The 13,004-nt window shown below is 42.1% G+C and overlaps 3 non-coding genes across 3 annotated transcripts; all 3 read left to right on the top strand.

Annotated features, from left to right (window-relative positions):
* Window positions 1–3,100: 3,100 nt before the first annotated feature.
* On the top strand, window positions 3,101–3,173 carry TRNAA-AGC (transfer RNA alanine (anticodon AGC)). Its single transcript has one exon. It is a non-coding gene; the product is annotated as a tRNA-Ala (tRNA).
* Window positions 3,174–4,938: 1,765 nt separating this feature from the next.
* On the top strand, window positions 4,939–5,011 carry TRNAA-AGC (transfer RNA alanine (anticodon AGC)). The gene has a single exon. It is a non-coding gene; the product is annotated as a tRNA-Ala (tRNA).
* A 4,156-nt stretch (window positions 5,012–9,167) lies between these two features.
* Window positions 9,168–9,240, top strand: TRNAA-AGC (transfer RNA alanine (anticodon AGC)). Its single transcript has one exon. It is a non-coding gene; the product is annotated as a tRNA-Ala (tRNA).
* The last annotated feature ends 3,764 nt before the right edge of the window (window positions 9,241–13,004 follow it).

The raw sequence follows: 13,004 nt of genomic DNA, 5'->3' as shown, positions 1-13,004 counted from the left end.
TACGCCCGCGTGGCCCCACACCTTTCCATTCACACCCCGACTGCCTTCTCCTTCCGGTTTACCCGCTTAAGGACCCCCTACCTTTCACCCACGTCACCTGGCTCCGCCTCCTCGTGACGTCACATCCGGAAGGTCGCTTTCGCCCGCATTACACCATTAATCGAACGCATGATATCGCAAATGCATAGGGGTTTGGTTATTCATGAATTATTGACTCATGTTCGACATGCATGATAGAATGTCACATGCTTGTTAGAATAAAATTGCTTAACACCAACTGTTCGAGTGCTTCTTTCCAAGTCCATGCAAAACCATCTTATTCTTGATAACTGTATCCTGTGATGAGATGTGAAAATGGAGACCTAAATATCATAACACACACTAGGATAATCGGTAAACGTTTAATCATTGATCATCGTGTTATCCTGATTGACATAACTCTGGATAAACGAAGCTGAGCCTAATTACCACAACTACTCACATTAACATCATCGCAAGCATCCGCATAAATTACTACGATTATCTCCGCGATTATCATAATTTATGCATACAATTACTCAACCATCATAATTTATGCATATCATTACACACATTATCATAATTTATGCATGTTAATACACACATTAACATAATTAATGCGATTTGCGCATTTTTCAGAAAATTATTAATTTTTATTATTTTCATCAAAATTTCTTAACTCCAAGACATACAACAGCGTGTATACATTGAGTAAACATATGAACGTGTCGAATGTTTAAAACGTTATCAATATATTCACAAGGTCAATTAAATTATTACAAATTAATTTTTTAACCCGGTATTGATGCAACCAATGATAATGTTTCAATATCTTTTCTGCACCTCATCAGGTACATGGACGTCGATAACAGCCATTTACAAGAAAGCAGAGTGTCACAGCGGAGGCATGATGGGTCCATTACCTACAGGTCGATGGATCGAAGCCAGTCTATGCGATCTGGCTTCCTGTATCGCTTAGGTCGGTTTTAATTTATCGCAGATTTAAAGGTGAAGTTTGTTCTTATTTTGCTAAATATTTTTCAAAAAGTGCTATGGCCTATGTTGAGATATCATCCACGACAGCCCAGCGGGGAATTAGCTCAAGCGGTAGGGCGCTCGCTGAGCATGCGAGAGATAGTGGGATCGATGCCCACATTCTCCAAAGCACATATGGACAAGTTCCATTTTTTGTTTGTTAGCGTGTATAAATTGAGTAAACATTTGAACGTATCGAATGTTTTAAACGTTATCAATATATTCACAAGGTTAATCAAAATATTACAAATGAATTTCTTCACCAGATATTTGTGCAAACAATGATAGTTTTTTAATATATTTTCTGCACCTTATCAGGTACATGGACGTCGATAACAGCCAGTTACAAGAAAGCAGAGTGGCACAGCGGAAGCGTGATGGGTCCATTACCCACAGATCGATGGATCGAAGCCAGTCCATGCGATCTGGCTTCCTGTATCCTTTAAATCGGTTTTAATTTATCGCAGACTTAAAGGTGAAGTTTGTTCCTATTTTGCTAAATATTTTTCAAAAAGTGCTATGGCCTATGTCGAGATAAACATCCAAGACAGCCCCGCGGGGAATTAGCTCAAGTGGTAGAGCGCTCGCTTAGCATGCGAGAAGTAGTGGGATCGATGCCTACATTCTCCAAAACACATATGGACAAGTTCCAATTTTTTGTTTGTTAGCGTGTATAAATTGAGTACACATATGAACGTGTCGAATGTTTAAAACGTTATCAATATATTCACAAGGTCAATTAAATTATTACAAATGAATTTCTTAACCCGGTATTGATGCAACCAATGATAATTTTTCAATATCTTTTCTGCACCTCATCAGGTACATGGACGTCGATAACAGCCATTTTCAAGAAGGCAGAGTGTCACAGCGGAAGCGTGATGAGTCCATTACCCACAGGGCGATGGATCGAAGCCAGTCTATGCGATCTGGCTTCCTGTATCGCTTAGGTCGGTTTTAATTTATTGCAGATTTAAAGGTGAAGTTTGTTCTTATTATGCTGACTTTTTTCAAAAAGTGCTATGGCCTATGTCGAGATGAACATCCAAGACAGCCCAGTGGGGAATTAGCTCAAGTGGTAGATCGCTCGCTTAGCATGCGAGAGATAGTGGGATCGATGCCCACATTCTCCAATGCACATATGGACAAGTTCCATTTTTTGTTTGTTAGCATGTATAAATTGAGTAAACATTTGAACGTGTCGAATGTTTTAAACGTTATCAATATATTCACAAGGTTAATCAAAATATTACAAATTAATTTCTTCACCAGGTATTTGTGCAAACAATGATAGTTTTTTTAATATATTTTCTGCACCTTATCAGGTACATGGACGTTCATAATAGCCATTTCATGAAAGGAGAGTGGTGAAGCGGAAGCCTGCTGGACACTTTACCCAGAGGTCAATGGATCCAAACCAGTCTGTGCTAACTGGTTTCCTGTATCTCTTAGATCGGTTTTTATTCATCGCAGATTTTAAGGTAAAGTTTCTTCTTCTTTTGTCTAAATATTTTCCAAAAAGTCGAGATAAACATCCAGGACAGCCCAGCGGGGAATTAGCTCAAGTGGTAGAGCGCTTGCTTAGCATGCGAGAGCTAGTGGGATCGATGCCCACATTCTCCAAAACACATATGGACAAGTTCCATTTTTTGTTTGTTAGCGTGTATAAATTGAGTAAACATATGAACGTGTCGAATGTTTAAAACGTTATCAATATATTCGCAAGGTCAAATTATTACAAATGAATTTCTTAACCCGGTATTTGTACAAACAATGATAATTTTTCAATATCTTTTCTGCACCTCATCACGTACATGGACGTCGATAACAGCCATTTACAAGAAAGCAGAGTGTCACAGCGGAAGCGTGATGGGTCCATTACCCACAGGTCGATGGATCGAAGCCAGTCTATGCGATCTGGCTTCCTGTATCGCTTAGGTCGGTTTTAATTTATCGCAGATTTAAAAGTTAAGTTTGTTCTTATTTTGCTAAATTTTTTCAAAAAGTGCTATGGCCTATGTCGAGATATCATCCAAGACAGCCCAGTGGGGAATTAGCTCAAGTGGTAGAGCGCTCGCTTAGCATGCGAGAGGTAGTGGGATCGATGCCCACATTCTCCAAAGCACATATGGACAAGTTCAATTTTTTTGTTAGCGTGTATAAATTGAGTAAACATATGAACGTGTCGAATGTTTAAAACGTTATCAATATATTCACAAGGTTAATCAAAATATTACAAATGAATTTCTTCACCTGGTATTTGTGCAAACAATCATCCACGACAGCACAGCTTAAATAGACACTCTAAGCCTAAGACGTGTCATTTAGACTGTCTTATCGGCAGACATGTTCTTCACCTGAGGACGGCTGCTTGCGTTGTGGCCGAAACGTCGTGAGAATTATTTTATTATGTTTTATTCTTTATTATTTTATTACTTCCCTTCTACGTGACTTTACCGAAAGAACCAATAAGACATATGGACAAGTTCCATTTTTTGTTTGTTAGCGTGTATAAATTGAGTAAACATATAAACGTGTCGAATGTTTAACACGTTATCAATATATTCACAAGGTTAATTAAATTATTACAAATGAATTTCTTAACCCGGTATTGATGCAACCAATGATAATTTTTCAATTTCTTTTCTGCACCTCATCAGGTACATGGACGTCGATAACAGCCATTTACAAGAAAGCAGAGTGTCACAGCGGAAGCGTGATGGGTCCATTACCCACAATTCGATGGATCGAAGCCAGTCTATGCAATCTGGCTTCCTGTATCGCTTAGGTCGGTTTTAATTCATCGCAGATTTAAAGGTGAAGTTTGTTCTTATTTTGCTAACTATTTTTCAAAAAGTGCTATGGCCTATGTCGAGATATCATCCACGATAGCCCAGCGGGGAATTAGCTCAAGTGGTAGAGCGCTCGCTTAGCATGCGAGAAATAGTGGGATCGATGCCCACATTCTCCAATACACATATGGACATGTTCCGTTTTTTGTTTGTTAGCATGTATAAATTGAGTAAACATTTGAACGTGTCGAATGTTTTAAACGTTATCAATATATTCACAAGGTTAATATAAAATATTACAAATGAATTTCTTCACCCGGTATTTGTGCAAATAATGATAGTTTTTTAATATATTTTCTGCACCTTATCAGGTAAATGGACGTCGATAATAGCCATTTCATGAAAGGAGAGTGGTGAAGCGGAAGCGTGCTGGACACTTTACCCAGAGGTCAATGGATCCAAACCAGTCTGTGCTAACTGGTTTCCTGTATCTCTTAGATCGGTTTTTATTCATCGCAGATTTTAAGGTAAAGTTTCTTCTTCTTTTGTCTAAATATTTTACAAAAAGTCGAGATAAACATCCAAGATAGCCCAGCGGGGAATTAGCTCAAGTGGTAGAGCGCTTGCTTAGCATGCGAGAGCTAGTGGGATCGATGCCCACATTCTCCAAAACACATATGGACAAGTTCCATTTTTTGTTTGTTAGCGTGTATAAATTGAGTAAACATATGAACGTGTCGAATGTTTAAAACGTTATCAATATATTCGCAAGGTCAAATTATTACAAATGAATTTCTTAACCCGGTATTTGTACAAACAATGATAATTTTTCAATATCTTTTCTGCACCTCATCACGTACATGGATGTCGATAACAGCCATTTACAAGAAAGCAGAGTGTCACAGCGGAAGCGTGATGGGTCCATTACCCACAGGTCGATGGATCGAAGCCAGTCTATGCGATCTGGCTTCCTGTATCGCTTAGGTCGGTTTTAATTTATCGCAGATTTAAAAGTTAAGTTTGTTCTTATTTTGCTAAATTTTTTCAAAAAGTGCTATGGCCTATGTCGAGATATCATCCAAGACAGCCCAGTGGGGAATTAGCTCAAGTGGTAGAGCGCTCGCTTAGCATGCGAGAGGTAGTGGGATCGATGCCCACATTCTCCAAAGCACATATGGACAAGTTCCATTTTTTTGTTAGCGTGTATAAATTGTGTAAACATATGAACGTGTCGAATGTTTAAAACGTTATCAATATATTCACAAGGTTAATCAAAATATTACAAATGAATGTCTTCACCCGGTATTTGTGCAAACAATCATCCACGACAGCACAGCTTAAATAGACACTCTAAGCCTAATACGTGTCATTTAGACTCTGTCTTATCGGCAGACATGTTCTTCACCTGAGGACGGCTGCTTGCGTTGTCGCCGAAACGTCGTCAGAATTATTTTATTATGTTTTATTCTTTATTATTTTATTACTTCCCTTCTACGTGAATTTATCCAAAGGAACCAATAAGACATATGGACAAGTTCCATTTTTTGTTTGTTAGCGTGTATAAATTGAGTAAACATTTGAACGTGTCGAATGTTTAAAACGTTATCAATATATTCGGAAGGTCAATTAAATTATTACAAATGAATTTCTTAACCCGGTATTGATGCAACCAATGATCATTTTTCAATATCTTTTCTGCACCTCATCAGGTTCATGGACGTCGATAACAGCCGTTTACAAGAAAGCAGAGTGTCACAGCGGAAGCGTGATGGGTCCATTACCCACAGGTCGATGGATCGAAGCCAGTCTATGCGATCTGGCTTCCTGTATCGCTTAGGTCGGTTTTAATTAATCGCACATTTAAAGGTGAAGTTTGTTCTTATTTTACAAAATATTTTTCAAAAAGTGCTATGGCCTATGTCGAGATATCATCCACGACTGCCCAGTGGGGAATTAGCTCAAGTGGTAGAACGCTCGCTTAGCATGCGAGAGATAGTGGGATCGATGTCCACATTCTCCAAAGCACATATGGACAAGTTCCATTTTTTGTTTGTTAGCGTGTATAAATTGAGTAAACATTTGAACGTGTCGAATGTTTTAAACGTTATCAATATATTCACAAGGTTAATCAAAATATTACAAATGAATTTCTTCACCCGGTATTTGTGCAAACAATGATAGCTTTTTAATATATTTTCTGCACCTTATCAGGTACATGGACGTCGATAACAGCCAGTTACAAGAAAGCAGAGTGTCACAGCGGAAGCGTGATGGGTCCTTTACCCACAGGTCGATGGATCGAAGCCAGTCTATGCGATCTTGCTTCCTGTATCGCTTAGGGCGGTTTTAATTTATTGCAGATTTAAAGGTGAAGTTTGTTCTTATTTTGCAAAATATTTTTCAAAAAGTGCTATGGCCTATGTCGAGATATCATCCACGACAGCCCAGCGGGGAATTAGCTCAAGTGGTAGAACGCTCGCTTAGCATGCGAGAGATAGTGGGATCGATGCCCACATTCTCCAAAGCACATATGGACAAGTTCCATTTTTTGTTTGTTTAGCGTGTATAAATTGAGTAAACATTTGAACGTGTCGAATGTTTAAAACGTTATCAATATATTCACAAGGTCAATTAAATTATTACAAATGAATTTCTTAACCCGGTATTGATGCAACCAATGATAATTTTTCAATATCTTTTCTGCACCTCATCAGGTACATGGACGTCGATAACAGCCGTTTACAAGAAAGCAGAGTGTCACAGCGGAAGCGTGATGGGTCCATTACCCACAGGTCGATGGATCGAAGCCAGTCTATGCGATCTGGCTTCCTGTATCGCTTAGGTCGGTTTTAATTAATCGCACATTTAAAGGTGAAGTTTTTTCTTATTTTGCAAAATATTTTTCAAAAAGTGCTATGGCCTATGTCGAGATATCATCCACGACAGCCCAGCGGGGAATTAGCTCAAGTGGTAGAACGCTCGCTTAGCATGCGAGAGATAGTGGGATCGATGCCCACATTCGCCAAAGCACATATGGACAAGTTCCATTTTTTGTTTGTTAGCGTGTATAAATTGAGTAAACATTTGAACGTGTCGAATGTTTTAAACGTTATCAATATATTCACAAGGTTAATCAACACGTTCCTTCGGAGTGGGCAGGTAGGAACTTGGTTGGACAGCTCACATTCGTGCACGACAGACAGACAAATAATCCCTGGTGGGCAGTGTGGAACCTGTTGTTCGTAACCTGTACAGTATGTATAAAAGAAAACTTGACTTTAGGTAGCCAGGCAGACAGCCCCCTTAACTATCCACCCCTCCCTTAGGCCCCTCCCCCCTTAGGCCCCTCCCCTGACCCCCTTTCCCTTAGGCCCCTCCCCTGACCACCCCCCCCCCATATCCTCAGGCCCCTCCCCTGACCCCCCTTCCCTTAGGCCCCTCCCCTGACCCCCCTTCTGTTAGGCCCCTCCCCTGAGCACCCCCCCCCATATCCTTAGGCCCCTCCCCTGACCCCCCCTCCCTCAGGCCCCTCCGCTGACCCCCCCTTAGGCCCCTCCCCTGAACCCCCCCCCCCTCAGGCCCCTCTCCTGACTCCCCCCTTCCTTAGGCCCCTCCCCTGACCCTCCTCCCTTAGGCACCCCCCCTCTCCGTACCCGACAGTAGGTCTCCACCAATCAAAGAGCTGTTTGTAAGGTCTCCACCAATCAAAGAGCTGTGTGTATTATATATTTATTTATGCACGACAGACAGGCAGACAGACAGACAGTTAAATAATCCCTGGTGGGCAGTGTGGAACATTGTTCCTCCCTGTAAAATATTACAAATGAATTTCTTCACCCGGTATTTGTGCAAACAATGATAGTTTTTTAATATATTTTCTGCACCTTATCAGGTACATGGACGTCAATAACAGCCAGTTACAAGAAAGCAGAATGGTACAGCGGAAGCGTGATAGTTCCATTACCCACAGGTCGATAGAACGAAGCCAGTCTATGCGATCTGGCTTCCTGTATCCTTTAGGTCGGTTTTAATTTATCGCAGATTTAAAGGTGAAGTTTGTTCTTATTTTGCTAAATATTTTTCAAAAAGTGCTTTCGCCTATGTCGAGATAAACATCCAAGACAGCCCAGCGGGGAATTAGCTCAAGTGGTAGAACGCGCGCTTAGCATGCGAGAGATAGTGGGATCGATGCCCACATTCGCCAAAGCACATATGGACAAGTTCCATTTTTTGTTTGTTAGCGTGTATAAATTGAGTAAACATTTGAACGTGTCGAATGTTTTAAACGTTATCAATATATTCACAAGGTTAATCAACACGTTCCTTCGGAGTGGGCAGGTAGGAACTTGGTTGGACAGCGCATTCGTGCACGACAGACAGACAAATAATCCCTGGTGGGCAGTGTGGAACCTGTTGTTCGTAACCTGTACAGTATGTATAAAAGAAAACTTGACTTTAGGTAGCCAGGCAGACAGCCCCCTTAACTATCGCCCCCCCCCCCTCCCTTAGGCCCCTCCCCCCTTAGGCCCCTCCCCTGACCCCCTTTCCCTTAGGCCCCTCCCCTGACCACCCCCCCCCCCCCATATCCTCAGGCCCCTCCCCTGACCCCCCTTCCCTTAGGCCCCTCTTCTGACCCCCCTTCTGTTAGGCCCCTCCCCTGAGCACCCCCCCCCCATATCCTTAGGCCCCTCCCCTGACCCCCCCTCCCTCAGGCCCCTCCGCTGACCCCCCCCCTCAGGCCCATCCCCTGAACCCCCCCCCCCCCTCAGGCCCCTCTCCTGACTCCCCCCTTCCTTAGGCCCCTCCCCTGACCCTCCTCCCTTAGGCACCCCCCCTCTCCGTACCCGGCAGTAGGTCTCCACCAATCAAAGAGCTGTTTGTAAGGTCTCCACCAATCAAAGAGCTGTGTGTATTATATGTTTATTTATGCACGACAGACAGTCAGACAGACAGACAGTTAAATAATCCCTGGTGGGCAGTGTGGAACATTGTTCCTCCCTGTAAAATATTACAAATGAATTTCTTCACCCGGTATTTGTGCAAACAATGATAGTTTTTTAACATATTTTCTGCACCTCATCAGGTACATGGACGTCGATAACAGCCAGTTACAAGAAAGCAGAGTGGCACCGCGGAAGCGTGATGGGTCCATTACCCACAGGTCGATGGATCGAAGCCTGTCTATGTGATCTGGCTTCCTGTATCCTTTAGGTCGGTTTTAATTTATCGCAGATTTAAAGGTGAAGTTTGTTCTTATTTTGCTAAGTATTTTTCAAAAAGTGCTTTGGCCTATGTCGAGATAAACATCCAAGACAGCCCAGTGGGGAATTAGCTCAAGTGGTAGAGCGCTCGCTTAGCATGCGAGAGGTAGTGGGATCGATGCCCACATTCTCCACAACACAGATGGACAAATTCCATTTTTTTTTGTTAGCGTGTATAAATTGAGTAAACATATGAACGTGTCGAATGTTTAAAACGTTATCAATATATTCACAAGGTTAATCAACACGTTCCTTCGGAGTGGGCAGGTAGGAACTTGGTTGGACAGCGCATTCATGCACGACAGACAGACAAATAATCCCTGGTGGGCAGTGTGGAACCTGTTGTTCGTAACCTGTACAGTATGTATAAAAGAAAACTTGACTTTAGGTAGCCAGGCAGACAGCCCCCTTAACTATCGCCCCCCCCCCTCCCTTAAGCCCCTCCCCCCTTAGGCCCCTCCCCTGACCCTCTTTCCCTTAGGCCCCTCCCCTGACCACCCCCCCCATGTCCTCAGGCCCCTCCCCTGACCCCCCTTCCCTTAGGCCCCTCCCCTGACCGCCCTTTTGTTAGGCCCCTCCCCTGAGCACCCCCCCCCCATATCCTTAGGCCCCTCCCCTGACCCCCCCTCCCTCAGGCCCCTCCCCTGAACCCCCCCTCAGGCCCCTCCCCTGAACCCCCCTCCCCTCAGGCCCCTCTCCTGACTCCCCCCTTCCTTAAGCCCCTCCCCTGACCCTCCTCCCTTAGGCACCTACCCTCTCCGTACCCGGCAGTAGGTCTCCACCAATCAAAGAGCTGTTTGTAAGGTCTCCACCAATCAAAGAGCTGTGTGTATTATATATTTATTTATGCACGACAGACAGACAGCTAAATAATCCCTGGTGGGCAGTGTGGAACATTGTTCCTCCCTGTAAAATATTGCAAATGAATTTCTTCACCCGGTATTTGTGCAAACAATGATAGTTTTTAAATATATTTTCTGCACCTTATCAGGCACATGGACGTCGATAACAGCCAGTTACAAGAAAGCAGAGTGGCACAGCGGAAGCGTGATGGGTCCATTACCCACAGGTCGATGGATCGAAGCCAGTCTATGCGATCTGGCTTCCTGTATCCTTTAGGTCGGTTTTAATTTATCGCAGATTTAAAGGTGAAGTTTGTTCTTATTTTGCTAAATATTTTTCAAAAAGTGCTTTGGCCTATGTCGAGATAAACATCCAAGACAGCCCAGCGGGGAATTAGCTCAAGTGGTAGAACGCTCGCTTAGCATGCGAGAGATAGTGGGATCGATGCCCACATTCTCCAAAGCACATATGAACAAGTTCCATTTTTGGTTTATTAGCGTGTATAAATTGAGTAAACATTTGAACGTGTAGAATGTTTTAAACGTTATCAATATATTCACAAGGTTAATCAAAATATTACAAATAAATTTCTTCACCCGGTTTTTGTGCAAACAATTATAGTTTTTTAATATATTTTCTGCACCTTATCAGGTACATGGACGTCGATAACAGCAAGTTACAAGAAAGCAGAGTGGCACAGCGGAAGCGTGATGGGTCCATTACCCACCGGTCGGTGGATCGAAGCCAGTCTATGCGATCTGGCTTCCTGTATCCTTTAGGTCGGTTTTAATTTATCGCAGATTTAAAGGTGAAGTTTGTTCTTATTTTGCTAAATATTTTTTAAAAAGTGCTATAGCCTATGTCGAGAGATCATCTATGACAGCTCAGCGGGGAATTAGCTCAAGTGGTAGAGCGCTTGCTTAGCATGCGAGAGATAGTGGGATCGATGCCCACATTCTCCAAAGCACATATGGACAAGTACCATTTTTTGTTTGTTAGCGTGTATAAATTTAGTAAACATATGAACGTGTCGAATGTTTAAAACGTTATCAATATATTCACAAGGTCAATTAAATTATTACAAATGAATTTCTTAACCCGGTATTGATGCAACCAATGATAATTTTTCAATATCTTTTCTGCACCTTATCATGTACATGGACGTCGATAACAGCCATTTACAAGAAAGCAGAGTGTCACAGCGGAAGCGTGATGGGTCCATTACCCACAGGTCGATGGATCGAAGCCAGTCTATGCGATCTGGCTCCCTGTATCGCTTATGTCGGTTTTAATTTATCGCAGATTTAAAGGTGAAGTTTGTTCTTATTTTGCTAAGTATTTTTCAAACAGTGCTATGGCCTATGACGAGATATCATCCACGACAGCCCAGTGGGCAATTAGCTCAAGTGGTAGAGCGCTTGCTTAGCATGCGAGAGGTCGTGGGATCGATGCCCACATTCTCCAAAACAAATATGGACAAGTTCCTTTTTTTGTTTGTTAGCGTGTATAAATTGAGTAAACATATGAACGTGTCGAATGTTTAAAACGTTATCAATATATTCACAAGGTCAATTAAATTATTACAAATGAATTTCTTAACCCGGTATTGATGCAACCAATGATAATTTTTCAATATCTTTTCTGCACCTTATCATGTACATGGACGTCGATAACAGACATTTACAAGAAAGCAGAGTGTCACAGCGGAAGCGTGATGGGTCCATTACCCACAGGTCGATGGATCGAAGCCAGTCTATGCGATCTGGCTTCCTGTATCGCTTAGGTCGGTTTTAATTCATCGCAGATTTAAAGGTGAAGTTTGTTCTTATTTTGCTAAATATTCTTCAAAAAGTGCTATGGCCTATGTCGAGATATCATCCACGACAGCCCAGCGGTTAATTAGCTCATGTGGTAGAGCGCTTGCTTAGCATGCGAGAGATAGTGGGATCGATGCCCACATTCTCCAAAGCACATATGGACAAGTACCATTTTTTGTTTGTTAGCGTGTATAAATTTAGTAAACATATGAACGTGTCGAATGTTTAAAACGTTATCAATATATTCACAAGGTCAATTAAATTATTACAAATGAATTTCTTAACCCGGTATTGATGCAACCAATGATAATTTTTCAATATCTTTTCTGCACCTTATCATGTACATGGACGTCGATAACAGCCATTTACAAGAAAGCAGAGTGTCACAGCGGAAGCGTGATGGGTCCATTACCCACAGGTCGATGGATCGAAGCCAGTCTATGCGATCTGGCTCCCTGTATCGCTTATGTCGGTTTTAATTTATCGCAGATTTAAAGGTGAAGTTTGTTCTTATTTTGCTAAGTATTTTTCAAACAGTGCTATGGCCTATGACGAGATATCATCCACGACAGCCCAGCGGGCAATTAGCTCAAGTGGTAGAGCGCTTGCTTAGCATGCGAGAGGTCGTGGGATCGATGCCCACATTCTCCAAAACAAATATGGACAAGTTCCTTTTTTTGTTTGTTAGCGTGTATAAATTGAGTAAACATATGAACGTGTCGAATGTTTAAAACGTTATCAATATATTCACAAGGTCAATTAAATTATTACAAATGAATTTCTTAACCCGGTATTGATGCAACCAATGATATTTTTTCAATATCTTTTCTGCACCTTATCATGTACATGGACGTCGATAACAGACATTTACAAGAAAGCAGAGTGTCACAGCGGAAGCGTGATGGGTCCATTACCCACAGGTCGATGGATCGAAGCCAGTCTATGCGATCTGGCTCCCTGTATCGCTTATGTCGGTTTTAATTTATCGCAGATTTAAAGGTGAAGTTTGTTCTTATTTTGCTAAGTATTTTTCAAACAGTGCTATGGCCTATGACGAGATATCATCCACGACAGCCCAGCGGGCAATTAGCTCAAGTGGTAGAGCGCTTGCTTAGCATGCGAGAGGTCGTGGGATCGATGCCCACATTCTCCAAAACAAATATGGACAAGTTCCTTTTTTTGTTTGTTAGCGTGTATAAATTGGCTAAACATATGAACGTGTCGAATGTTTAAAACGT

The sequence above is a fragment of the Lampetra planeri genome, chromosome 16 (genome assembly GCF_965212315.1).
Source record: "Lampetra planeri chromosome 16, kcLamPlan1.2.h2, whole genome shotgun sequence".
Lineage (NCBI taxonomy): Eukaryota > Metazoa > Chordata > Hyperoartia > Petromyzontiformes > Petromyzontidae > Lampetra > Lampetra planeri.
Note: the sequence above shows the minus strand (reverse complement) of the source record. Positions and strands in the feature narration are given on the sequence as shown.